Source organism: Ailuropoda melanoleuca, chromosome 2 (genome assembly GCF_002007445.2).
Source record: "Ailuropoda melanoleuca isolate Jingjing chromosome 2, ASM200744v2, whole genome shotgun sequence".
Lineage (NCBI taxonomy): Eukaryota > Metazoa > Chordata > Mammalia > Carnivora > Ursidae > Ailuropoda > Ailuropoda melanoleuca.
Window position 1 is genome coordinate 119,467,352 of NC_048219.1, and position 12,296 is coordinate 119,479,647.

Below are 12,296 nucleotides of genomic sequence, written 5' to 3' on the forward strand. Positions count from 1 at the left end.
AAATTTGCTCTTCTTAAAGGACACCAGTCACTGGGTTAAGGCCCACCTTAATCCAGCATGACCTCATTTTAACTTGATTTTATTTACAAAGACCCTGTTTCCAAATAAGGTCATATTCACAGGTTCCAAGTGAACATGAATTTGGGAGGGACACTATTCAACCCAGTATACCAGTCCAAGTGGGAGGGCTGCTATGCAATGGGAAAGTGGTGAAGTGATGGGGAAGTTCCCACAATGTCCACCAGATGTTAGACCCTCTGGTCCTCAGCATTCTTTTTACCTGCTCAAGGGAACAGTTGCATAGTTGTCTGGCATTTGAGATTTTTTTCGCATCTTATAAGCTGGATCCTATTCTGTATAACTTCATTTTTAACTCTAATGCCTAAGTCCATGGACTTCAAAAAGTAGTTTAGGGAAGGGGCCTGACAAAGAGTCCTTAAATCCACATACCAGTCCATGCATTATCAAGAGAGTGACTAAACAATATATTTCACCTAGGTAAGGACTATTGTTTTTCAAATGTACGGAGCTGGGATTAATGAAATAAAAATCCATTTAAAGTCTTCCTGTATTTATAATAGCTCTTTGTCATTATGTATGTTCTCTATCAACAGATAATAAAGGACGACCACTACTGTATTTCAGCACACTGGCCTCTAGTAGAAGGGCCATGAGTAAACTGGAATACAAGTTGGCCTGCTGTCACAAAGGCCAAAAAAATAATAGCTCAAACAAATAGACATTGATTTCTTTCTCACATAAGAGCACAAATAGTCCAGGGGTTGTACGGTAACTCCTCAGTCTTGAGGACTTAGGCACTTTCTACTTTGTTGTTCTACCATTCTCAAGACATGGCTTTCATCCCCTGGGCTAAGATGGCTTTTGCAGTTCTCACCAGTGTGGCTGGATTCTACTCACATGCCATTGGCCAGATCCTAAAATTTATGGCCAAACAAGGCAGCAAGGGTAGCTGGGAAATGAAGTCTTTATCTAGGCGGCCAGATGCTCAGCTTAATGTGGAGGGTTCTAATACTAAAGAAACAAGGAGCAAATCAATATCAGGGAAGAGTTAGCAGTCCTTAACAAAAGCTACATGCACATGGGAGAAAACATGGATCTTTGCAAATTATTTGCATATTCTTAATAGATTATGAAGTTTGTTCTAAGATAATTTTCAGGATAACTTTATACATTCTTAATATTATAATTTTGTGATATGTTTTCTTTAGCCTCTACCTCATCGTACTAATTCTACTTACACAGTTGGCTGAATATGTTCATTAGATGTCTATGGTAAGAAGGTTTTAAAGTCATAAGGAGAATGGTTGCAAATATTGGAGTTAACAAGAAACAGTGTATGGAAAGGGAGACATTATAATTTGGAGAATGACTATTTTGTTACCATGAGACTTTTAACTCCCTATCTCTCTTTACAAGTTATCCAATTACAGCTAACAGGAAGAAAAGTTAAGCTAGGGTATCAATATTGAAACTATCTGCACAGTGTTGCAGCCAACCAAGACTTTGTATTGCTTAAAACCTGGTACCGGTTTAGCAGATTCTTTTTAAATGGGAAGAGGCAAGTCAAGGTCTGTATAAATGCTGAACAACAAATTCGGGCAGAACTTTGACAAAACAAAATGAACGAACAAAACAATAAAAAAAAGGAAATGGAAATGGAAAAAAAGTGGATGATTTTTTTTTTAATAAAAAGAATTAACATTGGAGATTGGGAGTACACTATTCAATTTACAATTGTTCAAATGTCTTCTGCTGCTGAAATTGTCACAATCCTTTGACTTTTCACAGAACGTTATTATAACTTTTTTATGGAAACAAGTGTAAAGTGAATATGGATAAATTTCCTCAAAATGTATTCCTCTACACTTACACTGTGAGAAACAAATCAGATATTTCCTCTCATCTCTAGCATCTCTTACTGCAAGAGAGACCCAGGACTTAGTCTCTTGTCTACGTATACTCTTTCCCTGGTAGTTCTCATCCAGTCTCATGACTTTTTCAAAATTATTTATTTATTTATTTATTTATTTGAGAGGAGAGAGAGTGGATGTGAATAGGCCAGGCAAAAGCTAAATGGAGATTAGAAAGGCAGAATCACACACTCAAGCAGACCAAGAGATTGTAGTTAGAGAAACTGCTCTGAAAACCCCATCTTTTGTTTTTTTCTTTTATGGCCGTTGCTGAAGTCGCAGTAGCCAAAATGAAGTTCAATCCCTTTGTGACTTCTGACCAGGGCAAGAACCATACAAGGCAATTTCAATGCACCTTCCCACATTTGCAGGAAGATTGTGTCTTTCCCTCTTTCCAAAGAGCTGAGACAGAAGTACAATGTTCCATCCGTGTGCATCTGAAAGGATGATAGAGTTCAGGTTGTATGAGGACACTACAAAGGTCAACAAATTGGCAAAGTAGTCCAAGTTTACAGAAAGAAATGTGTCATCTACATTGAATATGTGCAACAGGAGAAGCCAATGACACGACTGTCCATGTGGGCACTCAGCCCTGCAAAGTGATTATCACTAGGCTAAAACTGGACAAACACAGCAAAAAGATCTTTGAGTGTAAAGCCAAATCTTGTCAGGTGGAAAAGGAAAAGTGCACATATGAAGAAGCAACAACTGAGAAGATGCAGGAATAAAGTAATCTTATATACAACCTTCATTATACAAACTGCTAAAATGAAAAACAAAACAAAACAAAACAAAAACCCTCTCCAACCTTATCCCTGTGATCTGCCAGCTGCCCTGTACTCCCACTGCACAAAGGATGGAAGATGTTTCCAAGTTCTTGCTAATTTATTTGATATCAATTTGCATCAGAAAACTGAGATAATCAAATAGTTCCAGAAATAAAATTAGGCCCTTTTTATTAAAGAATTCTTCTATCTTGGTCAATTAGAAAATAGTAGAGGGAGACTTCCTTTACTCTTCTGCTGACCATGTGAATAAACCGGGGATTGCTTTGGCCTCTTCTTCTTTGTTTTCTTTCTTTGAAAGATGCACTATGTTCAAAAAATAATCCAGAAAAGAAAAAAAAAATAGGGTAAATGTCATAGTAGACCCCAGACACAGGAAATGTTCTTGGGAAACATAAGTAAGTATCTGAAACTTTTCAAAACCACATCAATTAAAAAAGAGGTTACATGAATGACTTCTGAGTATTGAAACTTCAAGTGTGTTAGCAAATCAGAAAGTCTATAAAACAAGACATTCTTCCTAATATCCCCTAAGATCTCTATCATATAAACAGAGGTTCTAAAGGGACATTTACATAAGTAATTCACGTTTGGAGCCAACAGAAACCTCCTATTGATAAGAATATTTCAATTGCCAGCATCTCAACACACACAGAATAAGTCCCTTAAGATTTTAATACCTCATGTTACTCGATCGGAAGTTTCACTGGTTTTTGAACAGAATTAACACCTTAAATAAAACAGAAATTTATATAAAACTTTAGGATTTTAAAAGCATTTTGTATTTTGGCTTTTTAAAAGAGAATTTTGTAGAAGATAAGTAAAATATTGAGATTCAATCATACCAGAGGGAAGGTAATAAAGTTGAATTTACTAGGCGAAGTCAGGGTTTCTGTATCAACAGGTACAAATGTTCATACTCACAATCTTTGGTTTCTCTATTGTACATTTTTACGTTCATTGACATACTGCCCAGTATGTATATTTACATTTTTTCTAATAGTTAGAAACATGGCACAACTTGTGATGTACCTCAAATTTTATGTTGTAGTGGCTAGCCCAGTACTGAGACTTGGGTGACAGCTGCAGCTCTTCAGACACTAACACTGAAAGGTGCTAATATCTTAGGAAGCACTTAAAGAAGATTTAAAATTGTCTCTACCTAATCTAAGGTTGAGCACAGTATGTAGAAAAAAGGCTGGCAGAAATTCAGCAACCAGAAGTCTATGTCTCCTAGCAAAAGACAGCTGGACAACTCCTCTAAAGGACAGCAAAATATTACTCAAAAATCAAACAGTTACTTCTCCATTTACACGGGAAAATTATATTCGCTCATCAAACCTAGTATGTGTTATTTTAAAAAATTTTATGCCTATCACTAAACGGCTGAGTTCACCTACATATTTGAGCTAACATATCAAACAAAGAAAACAGGCTTGGCCGCAAAGTCAATGAAAGTCAAATAAAAGGCCAAACTAAACAGATGAGACACCGTGCCCTGAAGATCAACAAAGAAGATCATTGTTAGTTGAGGAGAGTTTAGCAATCAGCAAGGAGGATTTGCTGTGCCCATCCTAAACACAAATCAACTCATTTAAGCTACTTAAATACAAATCCCACTTCGAGACTGATGGGTAGTTGCTTGCATACAACTGGATTTTTTCCTTTACCACACTGTTTTAAACTCCACAAGCCATACGTGAATATCCTAAAGGTATTTTTGAAATGCTTGTAATAACAAAAGTGGTAACAAATAGGTAGCTTTGTATTAGTGATTTTTAAAAATAGAGTGTTCTGTATAAATTTAAGATGTGATGGCAATTATGATGACTAAGATTAAGATAATACTGAATTACTTGTTTTAAAAAAATTATTTGTCCTCATTCTCGTATATCCCTTGTAAAATGATACTACATTTTTTGAACACTGGACATTCATCATGTGGTCTGGTCTAGAGCACCAAGAGTCCAGAATGTATCTATATTTGTCTTTCCCGAGATTTATCAGAAGGAATTTCCATCTGCTAAACTGAAAAGCACAATTTCTTCTCTCCACAGTGTCCATTAGGAAACTTCCTACCAGGTATTATAATTATATACCTGGAAAACTCAAGAGACTCAAATGAAAAGCTATTTAGCAAAATAGTGGGGCACAAAATTAATATACAAAAGAAACACAACAAACAGTATGAATATATAATGGAAAAATACTCATCTAAGAAAGAAAAGAAGATAAAAGGCAGGGGAATAAACTTAATAAGAAGTCTTAAAACCCTACTGGAAGACACATAAGAAGTTTTGTACAAAGGGGAGATGAATCTAGTTGGTAGAGTTAACAACAAAAAGATGTCAATTCTTTCTGAGTTAATTTATAAGTTCAACAGGAGCCCAAAAGAAAAATGTTGACAGTGAGTTTTTTGAGGCTAGGCAAAGTGATCATAAAGTTTATACGGAAAAATTATCAAAAATGGGAAGGAAAACTGGAGGAGGGGAGGGGCAGTGAGGGGGAACTACCACTCTATATTTTATAAAAACATAAACATAATAACCTGAACACTTCAAACAGTGTGGGACTGGTTCATCATTAGACAGACTGACCAATAGAATATTATACAAAGTCCAGAAATAACTCCAAAAGCATACTGCAATTCACCAGATGAAAAAGATAGTGTTTTTAATCAGTAGGGAAAAGACAAACACTTCAATAAATGGTGATAGAATGTGTGGGGAAAAGATGTTGTACTCATACCCCATATCTAGTGATCTAGTCAAACTAGGATAGATTTCATTTGAATCGACGATGGACAATGGATAAGTATTAGAAGAAAGCACAGGAAGTTCCATTTTAACATTTCAATGAAGAAAGTCTTTATAACTCAAAAATCTAGAATCCATGAAATAAAAAAAATTAACAAGATATGAAATTATAAACAAAGTCAAAAGATAAATGGCAAACTGAGAAACCTATGTCATAGACAACTACTAACCTCCCTAACATATGAGGAGCTACTAGAAACCAATAAAAACTAACCACATACTAGAAAAATAGGCAGAAGTATATATATACACACACACACATATATGTCATAGGAAAAAATCAAAATGTCTTGTAAATATAAATAGATGATCAAGTCCACTTATAATAAGAGAAATGCAATGTTAAAACTACACTTCTATATCACTTTCCAGTTTGGTAATGGTCTAAGAGCTTGACAACACACTTCATTGTTTGTAGGAAGACAGGCCTTCTCATACATTAGGGAGAATTGAAATTGGTACAGCTCTGATGGGAAGACATTTTGCAAGGTTAATCAAAACTGCGTATACACTGCACTTCTAGGAATTTATCCTGCAGATATACTTGCCCACATGTGTAATGACATTATGTGTAATGTTATCTAGACCACTATTGCTTTAAAAACTGGAAACTACTCGGGGCGCCTGGGTGGCACAGCGGTTAGGCGTCTGCCTTCGGCTCAGGGCGTGGTCCCGGAGTTGTGGGGTTGAGCCCCACATCAGGCTCCTCCGCTATGAGCCTGCTTCTTCCTCTCCCACTCCCCCTTCTTGTGTTCCCTCTCTTGCTGGCTGTCTCTATCTCTGTCGAATAAATAAATAAAATCTTAAAAAAAAACTGGAAACAACTCATACACCCATCAATAGGAAACTAGTTAAAAAGTCATTGAACATTTACAGAGTGAAGTACTACACAATGGTTTAAAAAAAAAAAAAACGAGGACACTCTCTAGTATTAATCATCAAAATGCATTGTTAAATGCAAAAAAATGTATAGAACAGTGCATATTGTGTGCTACTTTTTATAAAAAGGGAAGAATAAGACTATATATTCATATTTTCTGGTCAATGCATAAAGAAATCTGCCAAGAACATGTAAGAATTAATTATGGCTCTGTGTGTGTGTGTGCGTATGTGTGTGTGAAGGGAGCTGTGTAAACGGTGGACAGGATGAGAGCACAACTTTTCACTGCATGCCTTTCTACATTTTTGAAAAGTTTGCACTATGTGAATATATGCCATTTTAGGTCGAGGGAGGCGGGAAGCCAGCGCTTGCCTGGAGGAGCTGCTCTACAGCCCTAGTTACCAGCAAATCATTTGCTGCTGAGGGGAGTGGGAAGTCAGTTAAGACTATCGAGAGCGAGAGAAGCCATGAGGGACTCTGGACTCTGGGAAACAAACTGAGGGTTACAGAAAGGAAGGGGGTGGGGGATGGGGTAACCCGGTGATGGGTTTTAAGGAGGGCACGTGTGGTGAAGCACTGGGTGTTATACTCAGCTAAGGAATCACTGAACACTACATCAAAAACTAATGATGTACTACTATATGCTGGCTAGTTGAACATAATAATAAAAAAATTTTTTTAATAAAATAAAGAAGGACCAAAATTGACCAAAAAAAAAAAAAAAAGAAGAAGAAGAAGAAGACTATCTTTTTCATTGCCAGAGGACTCTTTCTATTAAAAAGTACACCATGAAAGCCACACTTTGGAAGAAGAACCAAGGAAAACACCTTTTTCGCTTATTTTTGCTGCTTTATTGAAAGATAAAGGGAATTAGGCCCTAATACAGTGTGTCCTCCTGTAAGTCTCTTATTTTTAATCCTTTTTAAGCACACACACACAAACACACACACACATAAAGCAGTCTTTTCCTTGTCTTAGTGCATTTGGCTGCTTTAACAAAATATTACAGACTGGCTTATCAACAACAGAAATTTATTTCTCACAGTTCTGGAGACTGGAAGTCTGAGATCAGAGTGCCAGAATGGTTGGGTGAGGACCCTCTTCCAGGCCACAGACTTTTCATTGTATCCTCACATGGTGGAAAGAGCTGGGGGTATCTCTGGAAGCTTTTCTAAGGGCACTAATTTCATTCGTGAGAGCTCCACCCTCATGACCTAATCACCTCCCAAAGGCCCCACCTCTTAATACCACCATCTTTGGGGGGGGGTACGATTTCAACACATGAATTTGAGGGGGATACATACATTCAGACCATAGCATTCCTCATTATGGACTTTATGCATTTTAAATTGTATTTTGTAAGTTGAATTTTTCTCTACTTCTGTTGCTTTTGCCGCTAATCTTTGAAACTCCTTAATTTTGTCTACAAAATCTTAAAGTTTTCTGATCCAGATGTATGCATTGTTTTAGTACGAGTCTAGCAAATGAAAAGTATGGTGGAAGGATTATCTTTCAACCTGATTCATGGGAGTGTCTTTGAAGTTAAACCTCACCTTCTGTTTGTGACCTCTGATTTCATACTTTGTTTTCAGACTAACGTAACTTTCAAGTCCTTTCTCTCTCTGTTCTAGGATATGAGTAAACCACCTCATTCAGTTCCCATGAGTCTCACAATATGCTCTGAATCTTTTCTCCAGGATATTAATAAAGATAGGAAGAAAACTATCCTTATAGCATGTTTCCACTAATTGCCATTTGATTCACCTCATCTAGAAACACAACCATGGCTAACTACTCTTTGTTGTAACTTTGTCAAATTGTTCGGTTGCCTGGAAGTGGCACAAACTAGACCTCATTACTTTAGTTCTTCAAAGGCTTCTTCTCTTCCTGCAGATGCTGCAGATATCCCCAGCCTAGATATAACCTGCCTAGATTGAAATGGATTCAATCTTTGTCCAGAGGTTTCACTGAAGAGTACAAGGTAGGGAACCTATGACAACACTAGTGTGCTAAAAGAGAAGTAACTCCAATAAGATAGAATTCCCTTCAGCCATTGAGAATTTATAAGACATTCTATGTTGCAACTTGTCTTATATGGTAAAGATAATGTGGAAGAGACACTCCTGGAATTAAAAGAACTGTATTCAATTTGTTCTTTTTTCTTTTTCTACCCCCCCCTTTTTTTACTGTGTTTAATTTGGTTTCAGGACTGGATTTAGGATAAAGAGCTGATTGGTCACGGGGAATAATAATTCTTAAGAAATCAATATTAATACAATATAGTGACCAAAAATATTTCTTTTAAAAATAACATAAACAGGCTATGATAATTGTAGAAGTTGGGTGATGGATACCTGAGAGTTCAATATAATATGCCTCTACTTTGGTATATTTTGAACATTTTCCACAAAAAAATTAAAATAAGTAAACATTAAAATATATTCTCAATCTCTTTTGCTGTGGCACATCCTTTCAGATGTCCTCTAAATTATCCTTGGCCTCATCCCCCAAACTGGATCTATGTCCAGAGACAGAGATGAAAATATGATTGAAGTAAAATGTGCTATTATTTTTCTATATTTAATAATATCATTAAAAAAGTAGAGAGATTTAGCAAAGTGGGGGTATCCCTGAATGTCAGAAACTGGGGGCTACTGCGGTGGGTTGATGATCTTGTTTATATGTACAGAGGAGGGGAGGAGGAACAGGGTATGGACTGCACACGGGTGCTACAAGGAAATAAAATTTTAAAGAAACTCTGGGTCTAGGTGGTAAAGAACATGAGAAAGGAAGGGAAAAAACAAACCCAGGAAGGGCTAATAACTAAAAGCTGAACTGCGGCGATCTCTGCATATTATCATGTGTGCAGAGTAAAGGGAAGAAGGTTGTAATGGGATTTCTGTGGGTTCAATCCTCATGTCCCCGCACAGGCTGAATACTCTGATGACTACAAGAACAGCAAGTGTAAACCTAAACTGATACAGGCAGAAAAGAACCCTGCCTTCAAGGATAAAGTTTTTTCAATCCTCATGTCCCCGCACAGGCTGAATACTCTGATGACTACAAGAACAGCAAGTGTAAACCTAAACTGATCCAGGCAGAAAAGAACCCTGCCTTCAAGGATAAAGTTTTCTTGAAAGGAAGGAAGGAAGGAAGGAAGGAAGGAAGAAAGAAAGAAAGAAAGAAAGAAAGAAAGAAAGAAAGAGACAGAGAAAGAAAGAAAGAAAGAAAGAAAGAAAGAAAGAAAGAAAGAAAGAAAGATCCATCTGTCCTCAGTTTGAGAATGGAAGCAGACTGAATTAGGAAAAAAGGCGGTGACTTCAAGGGTTTGGACTCGGAGAGAGGAGCAAATGAAATAAGTGAGCTCGCTTGGGAGAGAGGAGTTACTGTTCTCAGGCTGTACTGTGCTGATGAAGCAGTGTACCCCAGTAACTCACCTCACCTATCTATAGCTTTTCCTAAAATTGCCCAAGTGGATAATAGTATTAGTCGTGGAACCAAACAGATTCTGTGTACTGTATTTTGGTGGATGTAATGGGAAAGGTGTGCTCTGGGGCGGGGGAGGGGAGAGTATCAGGCTGCAGAGATATACTTGAAGGAAAAATTGCCACCACCCCCTTAAATCTTAAGTGATTGAGAAGTTAAGTTTTTTGATCAAGATGAAGGGCAGAGAAAATCCAGCTAAAGTTGTTTCCTGTTTGGGATCTGGACTGGCATTTCATCAGCCATTTAGAACTTAATTGCAAAAGCATAAATAAATTCTCCAAGCCCCTTATTCTCTTTATAAAGAGCACTTTCTCACTTGTATGCTATTCTTCATTTTCCTGAAAAGCAAATTAAGGCTTTCTAGTAGCTATTCACAAATACGTAGCAGCTTTGTGGGTCCTGCTTTATTTATTATTCTCATTTGTGATCCCAGGATTTATGTTGAGAGTATACTTATTAAACTAATGAAAGATGCAAAGTTAGCTGGCATGCCTATTTCTTAAGGAAATACAACTGAATTCAAAGTCATCTTCACAAATCTAATGACCTTTAATTCAGGGAACAAATGCAGATTAAATCACCTAAATAAAAGAAATAGATGTTAGAAATTTACATAAACATGGCAGAATATTATATAGTAATCACAATATATCAGAAACAATAAAAGAAACAAAACCTTTACATTAACATTGACCAGGTCTTAATCAGAGCACTGTTTTCTAGACTAAAGCTTCATAGCATAGAGGAAATTTCAAGACAAGGATCTTTTCTGATAGGGAGAAATTCAACCAATATGCAAATGTTTAGTAAGTGAAAGGAGGAAAGCCTAATTGAAGTAGGGAAAAGATCGCTAATGTGAGGATAGCTTTAATATTCCTCAGATATTTAGAAAGGAATCATAGATTGTGATCAATTACTCTGTATTTGAGTAGAAGTCAGGGAAGAAGCAAGCTGCAGAAATAGAAACTTAGTATAACAATGGGAGGAGATCTTTATCATAAAAAGTATGTGATATGTAATAAGTGAGCATTGTGAAATCTCATCAAAAGATATGTTCAGGGAGCCTTGGTGGCTCAGTCAGTTGAGCGTGGGACTCGGTTTTAGCTCAGGTGGTGATCTCATGGATAGTGGGATCAAGCTCCATGTCAGGCTCCATGCTCAGCAGGGAGTCTGCTTGAAGATTCTCTCCCTCTGTCCCTCCTCCCAACTTGCTCTCTCTCTCAAACAAATAAATCTTTTAAAAAATATGTTTAGGTTGTATAATAAATACTCTTTTATATCACAGAGAGACTTAAAAGAGGAAGTTCAAAGTTCTGTTTCTAGAATCTTGGGATTACCTATAGAGTCAAGAATTAATATCATCCTTTAAGAATGCTTTAAGAGAATTTTAGAGAATTCTAAAAGCATGGGCACACATCTAATTTTGATAGGTTGGTGGCTAGCAATATTATGAAGCCCATGTGATAAAGAAACATAATAATCTAAGAGCTAGACACGTAAAGTATCAATTCTGACTCTATTATTCACAAATTCTGATTCTGCGTCTGAGTCTCCTCATTTGGAAAATATAGCACTCGACCTCCAAACTTCAACAGCTGTACAGATGACAAGATAATGTATATGAATACACTTTAAGAATCAGAGCTTTGCAGCCATACATGCTTCTATTAGCACTAGCAACAATATTAGAAATAAATCATTCCTATGTTTCAGTGGTACATAGACAACTCTCTTAACTACAATACGAGAACTTTCACTCCTTGTGTAACACTCTGAAAGGGAATCTATATCCAAGAATTAAAGAAGAGCCTGAGGTTAACCATTTACTTTTATTTGTTTTTAAAGTTTTTTTTTACAAGAGTATACATTCATACAATAAAATTCACATTGTGTGTTGCTCAAAAAATTGCAGTAAATGAAAACATCTATGTAACTAGCACCCAGGTCAAGATATAGAACATCGCCAAAATCCTACAATATTCTTTCATGTCCTATTCCAGTTAACCATTCCAAAGATAACCAATATTCTCACTTTCATCACTATAGATTCATTTTAACTCTTTTTGGAAGGTCGCATAAGTAAAATGAAACAATATGTACTCTTTCTGCCTGGCTTCTTTGGCTCAATGTCATTTCTGGGAGATTCATCAAATGTGGTTACATGAAATATTATTCATTATTTTTATTTCCTTATACTACTGCACTTCAACAAAATCTCAAAACAAAAGCACTTCTGGAATGGCAGAGTAGGGACCTCTGATTCTCTTCTATAAAAGCAATGAGAACACTCATAAAAATTGTCAAAATTAACTTTTTCAGACCTAGAAATAAACCGAAGACTTGCAACAATCAAAAGAGCATTTATTCAAGAAAAACTGCTGAATTTTGGTAAAAACAG

General features: G+C 36.5%; 1 pseudogene; it reads left to right on the forward strand.

Moving 5' to 3' along the window:
- The first annotated feature begins 2,221 nt into the window (after positions 1-2,221).
- On the forward strand, positions 2,222-2,659 carry LOC109490228 (annotated as a pseudogene).
- Positions 2,660-12,296: the final 9,637 nt, after the last annotated feature.